Below are 10564 nucleotides of genomic sequence, written 5' to 3' on the forward strand. Positions count from 1 at the left end.
TCAAAGTACTCTTCAATAGCTACGTTTTGATATGTGGCATGCCTTATTTGGATACTTCTATCAAAAGTTATGGTAGTTTTCTTTAGCATGACCTATTTCTTACAAAAGGTTGATATGTGGCATGCCTTATTTGGATACTTCTATCAAAAGTTATGGTAGTTTTCTTTAGCATGACCTATTTCTTACAAAAGGTGGCTATTCTTTACAAAGTCCATTTCTTGAAGATTTGAAAACTCCAATTTCTTTGAAGACATCTAGATTATGTATATTGCAGTGGTTTTCCTTTATGTCTTCATTTCAGCAACAAATCTCTTGATCATTAGATAAACTTCTCATCTTTTGTATAGCTGAAATCAAAGTAGTACTTTGTTTCATCCATCCTTCTTTGCCATTGTAAATTTGTTTTTGTGGGCCAAAACCTTTGGGTAGGGATGGATCATAAGAAGCTAGGAAGACATGTTTTAGTGAGAGTGTTATTAATAATACCTTGTCACATTGACATAGATATAAAAGGTGCGAGACATGCAAATTTGACATCTTTATCATAATACAAATACTGTCTCTCATCTCACTTTCTTGCACTAAGATTTCATAGCTTCTCTCTTTTCTTTTCTATCTGTCTAGTCTTTCTCTCTTCTTATCACTCATTCTCTCTCCTCTTTTCTCTCTCTTCTACTCTTCTTTCTCTCACATCTCAACCCTCTCCTTGACAAGCCTAGAGAGATGCCTTGAGTACATCACGACCAATCCTCAACAATGATCATCATAGAATTTACCAACATGATGGAGGAGTTAGTAGAAAGCAAAAACAAATCAACAAACAATCTTCCTTTAATCAAGAAATCCTTTCTAACTTGTATCTTTATAATTCAGTTAATTTTTCATTTTGATCATTCCATTCATGGGGGTAGTGTTAGTAGCCTTCATATTGATGTTTGCCATATCCTCATTGATTGCTCCCTTTGCTATGGTAGTGCTTGAGCAATGAAGGTAAAGTAGAATGGTTTTTTAATTGGGTCAATGAAGAAACAAAAGACTCTATTGGATTTTTTTGTAGAGCTTCCACAAGATATATGAAGGGGATGGACAATATGTCAGATTTATTTTCTTCTTGGCCTTTTGTATCTCACACTCAAGCTCTCATTACATGAGGCTATTGAGGCTGGGCATTAACAACACCTATAATATGCTTGGCTAGAGAAATGTGTGTTATAACTAACCCTAAGGTTTCTTCACGTAAAATTTAAGGGATTGCTCTAAGAATTATGAAGCTTATGGGGTTTGAAAGGAAGGAAAAGTAAGGTTTCCCTTCTATTACAAACCCAAAAGACAAACAAGCACACTTTTTCCATTCATGTGTAACATGCGTAAACATTCTTGCACTAATGACAAAACTTCAAATGGCCATAACATTTGATCTTGAACTCAAAACTGATCAAAGCATTGAAATCAAAACAATAACCTCTATAATCCTATCTCCTCGTAACATTTGATCTAGAACTCAAAATTCAAAATTGATCAAAGCATTGAAATCAAAATGATAATCTCTACAATCCTATCTCCTCATATTTAGTGCATGAGGAATTATGAAAAAGCCAATATGTAGTGCCTTATTTTACAATTAAAAACTTTTACTATTACCAAATAATAATTCAAAACATGGTTTTCATAATCCCTATATATTACCAATCTAGAAACTTGACAAAATTTGAAATAAGACATCTAAGATAAAAAATGTGTATACTTTGCACTACTACATATAGGCAACATGACAAAGCCCATCATTGAAGGTTAGGAACCTTTAGGAGGTGTAAACTCTTACAATACATAAGCAAATATACACACTCAAGATATTACAACCTCAAGGGTACTTGTTCACAACATATTGGCATTGTTGGTGACATCTTTTGCTTGATTTTCTTGCATCTCTATGCATCATTTGAACACTTTTAGAAATGTGTAGAAGCATTGTCTATGTAGTGAAATATGAGCACTTGAGATATTACAACCTCACGTGTATTTTTTCACAACCTATTGGCATCGTTGGTTTGTTGGTGACACCTTCTACTTGCTTTTCTTGCACCCTTATGCATCACAAACACTTCTAGCATTGTGTAGGAGCATTATTTGTGTAGTCTACTTGGCTTTCTTAACACCCTTGTCATTCTTCATATCCCAAGAGATATTTCTTACCATGCACTTGAGTGGAAAATGGAGGAGGATCTCAAAAGCCATCTCTAGCACAATTTCTTTGGACTTGATTTGTAGACTTGATATGCATTGTAGGTAGGACATACATTGATTATGAATGGTTGTTTATGTTTCAACTTTCCAAGATCCATCCTAGGCAATCCTAGAGGTATTTTTGGGCTGGAATATTTGGAGGATAATTTTGGTTGGCTCCTCTTCCATTGATTAACACTACATGATCTTTATTGCTCTAACTAGTTACAGATATCACTTTTTCTTGCCCTTGCATGCTTATTACTTATATTTGCATAATCTAGAGCCTCAATTTGATTGATCACAAGATTACGACACTCAATTTCTATCTTTCTTTAGGACACACACATCCTCTTCTTGAAGCTCATCCACTCTTGAGAGGCCTCTACTGTGTGGCGGCTTCGCAACACCATATATTGCATCCATTTTGGCTAGGCATAGGAGCTCCTCATTATCTATAAACAAAGAAGATTAACTCTTCACTTTGACTAGTATCAAAGGAAAATTTTAGTTTCAAGGACTCCCTCAAGGTATCCAAAAGGTGAGTACCTCAAGAGTGCACTATATCCACTTGCATACTAGTCCTTGGTGATTTGACGGATTGTGCCCTATACCTTGGTGTGACTACAAAAGAACTTGGTGCTTGATGTAAAGATACTTGGAATTTTATTGAGTATTGGAATTTCAACCAACGATACCTCAAGGGTGCATGTTCTTGACCTATAAAATCCATAAACACCCTGCTACTAGAGCCATATATACCCTAAACATCTTGCCAAGCATTGATTATCTGAGGAGCATTTATATCATAGTCAAAGACTAATAATTCCAAACCCAATCCATCAAAGGAATCCCTCAAGGTATTCATACCCTAAAGCTACACAATCATTGACATAAATAGCCTTTGAAGACCTTGCATCAAGAGTACCTAGCTTGATTATAGGCACCCCATACTTGACTAGCTTGGAGAGAGAGACCCCTATTTACAATTGAAGTAGGAACTATTAAGGTGTTTCATTCCATAATGTTCTAGTCCCCACCTTTGTATCTTTGTAGCTCAAGAAACTTCTTAATTGACTTGTCTTTGACCCTAGAGTGTAAATAACTATATTGCATTGAATAGTGTTTATGCCTTCCCCTATAGAATGAAACCTTGATTATACTTAAATAGACACCCTTTAATTTACTAATGTCAAGAATACCTTGAATGGATTTATTTCTTGCATCTTCAATCTCTACATGTCAAGCAATCAGCCCAAGGACTTGATTGGACACCCTAGATTATCATTACCACTATCTAATAGAGATCTTGCACTCAAATTGTGAAAAGGAGACCTTGTATGCTCAAGAGAAAACTCATCAAATAATAAGTGCTATTAACACCTCAAGGCTAGGGAATTTGAGTCATTAGACACACAGATGGAATCATCAAGTTTGAGCTTTGTAAGCACTGTAATTAGTTAATTGAGCCGTAGTTGCAAGAAGCCACCACTAGAACTCTTTGAAGAAGCCCTAACATTTCTACCAAGACTCCACATGAAAATCTTGGGGGCACTTTAAGTCCAATTCATGACTCATATAAAGATAACCAAACACACTCAAGATTGCCACACAAGCTTTGCAAGAGTCTCCTAAATTTCCAAGAAGAGACCACTACAAAACATCAAAGTTCTAACCAAAGGTTCACATTTTATCCTCCATTAGTGAGGGGAAAATACCTCAAGCCTTGACTTTTGAAGTCATTGCATCAATTTTTGTGAAACTTCAGCCAAGCATTGTAGAATAGAGCTAGCATCTTATTGTCAAAGATCCACATCATGTTGGGGGTAAAGGCGCCTATGCCTAGTCACCTATGTATTAGTTACACTGATAGTATGTGTAAAACCCCAATGTATTAGTTACATTGATAGTACTTGCAAAATCACACACTTGTACATTGTAGGTGGTAGGTGCCCATGATTCTCACTTTCTTAATTAAATAATTATTTAGTGATATTTAAATAAAGGAAGGTTGATCACATGTTGTGACTGTTGGAGTTCCCAGATTGTGTGTGTGTGTGCCTCTCTCGCTCTTGCTCTTTCCACCATAGCTCTTGATTCTGGTCCGTGCTTCCACTTCAGGGCTCACTCCCTTCAACTGGTATCAGATCCATCTTCCCCAAGATCTTCAGCCCACTGTAGCATTGCTTTAGCTTGTGGAGAAAAGCTTCATCTCACATTTTCAATGGCAGCCATGGATTCTTCACCCTGAGGTATGCATTGAGCTCTCAGCTTCTCCCTCCCCCCCCCTTTTCTACTTGTTCCAAAGCTTCAACATCAGTAGTAGGAGTAGCAATAGGGTAGCGATATCAGTGTGAGTTGTGCATATTTGCTACCCCCTCCTTCATGATCAGCCTGCCTCATCCTCTAGCTCCTAGCACTCCACCCAGCTCTCTTGGCAATTATTGGAAACTTCCCTAACATCTCTGACATGAGTCTGGGCATCCATTGGAGCCCCTAGGATCAGTCCCATTGATTCACAATTTGTGATAGTTTGCTATCATATAGTTCTTGAACATCACTTCATACATTGTTTGGAGGTCACTTATGCTTTCCAGGATGTCTATTTGTTGTTGTATCATACGAGGATGTTATGCCAATGTACTGGAATGCTTTGGGACTGATTTGACACTCTTTTGCTTAGTTTTACAGAAGTTTTTAAAAATTATCATAATAAGCAATGCTAAATGCTATTTTATCAGTAAAAGCATATGTTTATTGATCTCGGCTACTTATTGATTGTTCTAGGTGATGTATTAATGCTTATGGTTCATGTTAAATGCTTGGATATGCTTCTAGATTACCTTTGTGCTGATATTGGAGCTTTGAATCTTTCCATTGGTTGTCATTGACTGTTATGTCTAGTTATTTGATGCTCCAGTAGGAGCTTTGCAAGATACTAAGTTGGATGCTCCCAAATGTATGCTACTTGGCTCTTGGATGTATGGATGCCTTCTACATGATGTTTTGAGCTTTGTTTGCTCATTTGTCATTTGACTTTCATTCCAGTGGGAGCCAATTCTTGACATTTAGATATTAGATTGAGCTTTTGGATACATAGTTTAGCTTGAGGGTCTAACAATGAGACCATGGGACTTGGTGACATGTACATGCTCTTGTCATGTTTAATGTATGCAATTAATGCTCAGTGGGCTGATCTGTCATTATTTTTGGATCAGAAATGTTGTTGTTAGTGATGTATGCATCTTGACTGGTTATGTACCGATATTTTGTTACATTTCTTAGATTGTTGTGCCTCTGGTTGGTCTATTCTGTCAGCTATGAGACCCACTCTATGCATGATGATTATGCCTATGTGATATATCTAAGTCCAACACATTAATTCTTTGATAGTTCTTAGTGCCAATTTCATATTCACTCACTAATATTAGCTAGGGCGATTCCTTGGCAGTTGTAGTTTGTCTTATATCAACAATTGCCCCTCTTTTGCATTGATCTCTTATTGATGTACTTCATCTTCAGTATGCTGTAATTGCAATTTACTGCATTGTTTATGCAAGCAATCACCTTCATTTGACAATTCTTTACATTGAATTTGTGGACAATTAATTACTTAGTCAGTTTTTCTTGTTTTTAGCTTGATCCGAGAGCGATTTTAGGGTTGTTTTTTTTGTAATTAATAGCAGCTTGTTTTGACAGTTTGTGCACTTGTTTGCCTTCATTATGGCTAGTAGCTCGACTAATAGTGCTATTTTTTATATTGAAAAGTTGGATGGCACCAACTACAACTACTAGAAGTCCCAAATCTAGTAAATTTTTAGTGTAGAAAATATAGGTTAGGACCTTGAAACATAAGGGTGTCTAGCTACTATTAGCAACTTGAATTGGTTGTTGACTAATGACCATTATTGAGCAAAGAAGCCAACTTTGGACTTCAATGCATGACCTTACATATATAGCTTCTACCTCTTTCACAGTGCTTGCAATTGTATAAGATTGTAAGCTAGCTAAATCAGTCCAAGGCCACCATCAAGATAAACTCCTCATAGGGAGGAATAACTGCATGTTTAAAGAAAAATAGACTAAGAGAATGCCATACTTGGTATTATTATGTATGCATTTTTACTACTCAAAACCCCACAACTCCTTGATTATGTGCCATTTCAATACAATCCCAACTTCTTTGATTGGTTTATTCCATGGCTAAGTGTGATACAACATAAAACTTTCCTCTATTTCCATTACCATGCAAAGCAAGGCGTTGTTGTTGTTAAGGTAGCACCAAAGTAATACATGCTATTGCCCCTTTTTGACTTAAAACAATTAGATCTTATATGCCAAGTTATGCATAAAATTAGATTTCAATGGGATCTTAACTACCCACAACCCTTACCCCCTATTGTTTAAGGTCTTGCATTCGTTTGGTAGATGTAACAAGTAAAATTTTATGTATTTTTTGTGTGTAAGAAGCAATAAATATGACATAAAAAATGGGGATAAATTGAGAATAAAGCCCATGCCCTAGCCCCATCATACATTCATAGACATATTCATAATTTTATGTAAAATTTTCAAGTGTAAAATCGATTTTTTTTCATTTTAAAAACTTTTTCATGATTTATATTATTATTTATTAATGTTTTTTCCTAATTTTTAGACATGTAGAGCTTGCAAAAACCAAGATACAACATTATATTATGTATGACCCCATGGAAATACCAAAAGAACCATGAAAACTCATATAACTCTCAAATTTTCCAAAATCGTGCAATTCTCGCATTGCGGGTTTTCTTGATTTTCATTTTTGTTATATGAACAGTAAGAAGCAACTGAGAATTCTAAATTTTCAAGCATTAGAAATCATATTGAAACATTATAGATCATCTCCTATAATCTGCATAAAAGATTCATTATAAAACGTAAAAAACGAGCACTTACATGTTTAATTAAATACAAATTTGCATGTGTTTCAAAGTCAAAAAGCCACAGATGCTCTTTCATGGCCGTTGATGTATCCTCAACCTTTGATTTACACTCCATAATAGTAACACTTCAATATCATCACATGTCCAAAATCTATCGCTTGAGTCCACCCCCCTCTCACATAGATTAAGCCATGTGAACAAGGTGTATACAGGAGAGAGAAAGACTAAAATCAAAGATTTTGATTCATTCCACCATTTTGTGCACAATCTATGGAGAAATAGAGCAAATAAATTCTTCATCTCAACCCCCAGAGCATTCCTCTCCTTTCTCCTTGTTGCAAAATCCAAGAATCGACGGATTTGAGGGGGCATAAAAAGATTTGGTCATGTTACCATCCACCGCCATGTCTTGGTTGTTCGAGAATATTAACCTTATTCCCTTTCAATGAGTAGCGTGCATTGCACCCTTGACACAAGACTGCCCCATCTCTTAGGATCGATTAACCCATGTCCAATTGCTATTCACATGGAACCTTTCTCCACTTCAGTCTTCAAAGTTCTCATTTGAATATTTTCTACTACCACCAAGATCTGCACTGGGGGCCACTTTACTCGGGCTCGCACCCAGAGCTAGGACACAACTCCCCATGCCCTCCTACTCATCGGGGCCTTGCACTTTCCTCGATGGCCAAGTATAGGTCACGTGCTTCAGTGCCATCCATTTTTAGTCGATTAGGTAGGTGAGTTATTACACACTCCTTAGCAAATTTTGACTTCCATGACCACCGTCCTACTGTCTTAATCAATCAACACCCTTTGTGAGGTCTAGGTTAGCATATAGTTTGGCACCGTAACATGACTTTCACTTCATCCTACATTGCCAGTTGTGCTTACCAAAAATGGCCCACTTAGAGCTTGCATTTCATGCTGGGGTTCAATAGAGCAACCCTGACTGCTTACCTAGTTAAATTTTGAGAATACGTCGAGGGTGTTTCACCCATGATGCCTCTAATCATTTGCTTTACTTGATAAAACTGCAAGGAGCTCTAGCTATCCTGAGGGAAACTTCGAAGGGAACTGGCTACTAGATGGTTTGATTAGTCTTTCAACCCTATATCGAAGTTTGACGAACGCTTTGCATGTTAGTATCGCTACGAGCCTCCATTAGAGTTTCCTTTGGCTTCATCGTGCTTAGGGATAGTTCACCATCTTTCGGGTCCCAATAGATATGCTCCCACTCAAACCTTTCACAAAAGATCATGGTCAATTGTGATGGTGCACCTCGGGAAGGGGATCCCACTTTTTAGGTTCATTGTGCCTCCGTGGGTTTGCTACTCACCTGCTCGTGTACATGTTAGACTCCTTGGTCTGTGTTTCAAGATGGGTTGGATGGAAAGCCCATAGCGCTAGCATCCCAAGTGTGCAAGTGCATAGCCCGCCACAAGTGGTGTACACTTTGTTCCTCAGTTGAGACAATGGCATCGGTGGGCCATCTAAAGCTTGCTCTTGTCCCACTGCACTGCCCCATGCTGACCAGTGCCCCGCATTGAACGAGGGACTAATTCAGATAGTTCTGCATCTGACCAGGGCGCACCTGCTACCTCCATTCACTTCCCTCCCAACAATTTCAAGCACTTTTTAACTCTCTTTTCAAAGTCATTTTCATCTTTCCCTTGCAATACTTGTTCACTATCGATCTCCTGCCCATATTTAGCCTTGGATGGAATTTACCACCCACTTAGGGCTACATTCCCAAATAGGCTATCTCGTCGACATGGAGTGACAAGGTCCGAGCTCAATGGGGCTCTCAACCTCTTTGATGCTCCTTTCTAGGGGGGACTTGGGCTTGGTCCACCATAGACGATGACTCTTCAAACTACAATTTGCATGGCAAAGCCACATGATTTCCAAGCTGGGCTCTTTCTGGTTCGCTTGTCACTACTAGGGAAATCATGGTAGGTTTCTTTTCCTCCACTTAGTGATATGCTTAAACTGAGCAAGTACCCTTGCTTGATTTGAGTACTGAGTTGTGTTTCGGATCAGTAAGGGCAAGCCTTGACTCCAAAGAGCCCAATACAAGACACATGCACCCTGGAAGATGCACCCACAAATAGCTACCACCTCGACGAGGAGACAGACCATCCTTGCGAAGCAACATCACCGCATGGTGCACATATACATTTTAGCCAACTGTGATCACAAATGGATTGGATGACTAGCTTCGTGATATTGAAATCTATCAACTTGGCCTCCATATCATGCCCTTTCCAGCTTCTGGATCTGGTAGCTACTTCATAATGCTAAACCTTGTGAGAATTAAATGAGGAGTCAAATGATAAGATCTTAAGAAGCTTCTCTAATGGATTGCAATTGATGAATGGACACTTGCATTGCACTTTTGGCAACGTCATAATGCACCTAAGAAAAATTTAGCTCCTTCGTCCCCAACTGTTTCATTTTTCATGAAAAATTTCTCTGTTACATCTCTCGAGGACTTTTTGCGCTTTAAATCGGCTTCAAAAATCTGCTCTCATTGGTGACCATGGATAGGGTGACTCAACTTGTCAAATCCAGAACTGATCTGCACATAAAGAAACCACAAGGAGCATCAAGCTGCTTCAAAAAGGAATACATAACAAAACATAAACACATCTCTTACCTTATCCCCTGACCAAATCAAGGCATGAAGATCCACAAGGGATAGGTCAAGTATAATTTGATAGAGATCTAGGGCTAGTCACTAACCAATTGCTCTAATAAGGACATGCTAAAAAGAACAGGGTCTTTAGGACTACTCACAAAACAATTCTTAATGTACTTGAAAATGTCTTCACAAGAGATAGACAACTACCCAAACCTCCCTAGGTACAAATAACCTAAACTTTGGGACTTCATGCCTTGATTTTGCTGGTCCTCGAAAGAAGGAAATCCCCCCTCCCCCACACACATACATATAGCACAAAGGGAAAGAACTCATAAAGGAAGGACATCACCTTGACTTGGCTACAAAAAGCTTCAGCTAAAACAAAAAAACATTAATCAAACTCGCACCAAATAGATACATGGCCCTCTTGGCCTTATGAAATCAACCAATATATTGCGAAAGAAATGGCCCTCTTAGAGCTATGAAAACAAGAATACAAAGCACACCATACAACATCCCATATCTAAAAACAAACCCTTGGTTTCCACATAAATATTACTAAAAGAGAGCACAAAACCAAGGGATGGGCTGCTTAGGCTTTATACTAAATGCATCAGATTATTAGTTAGGTCCCTTGCATAAATAGCAAGGGGTGTTCGACAAATATGTTGTTTAACGATCCTATGCATCCATGAAAGAATCAAAATATAGTCAATTGCAACGTGACTCATCACCCATACTAACCATTGGTGGCCATAACAAGACATGTCAA

General features: G+C 38.0%; 1 pseudogene; it reads right to left on the reverse strand.

Moving 5' to 3' along the window:
- Nucleotides 1-7370: 7370 nt before the first annotated feature.
- LOC148008645 (25S ribosomal RNA) lies at nucleotides 7371-9149 on the reverse strand (annotated as a pseudogene).
- Nucleotides 9150-10564: the final 1415 nt, after the last annotated feature.

Source organism: Lygodium microphyllum, unplaced genomic scaffold (genome assembly GCF_053477565.2).
Source record: "Lygodium microphyllum isolate KBCC unplaced genomic scaffold, Lygodium_microphyllum_v1.1.10 scaffold_101, whole genome shotgun sequence".
NCBI classification, from domain to species: Eukaryota; Viridiplantae; Streptophyta; class Polypodiopsida; order Schizaeales; family Lygodiaceae; genus Lygodium; species Lygodium microphyllum.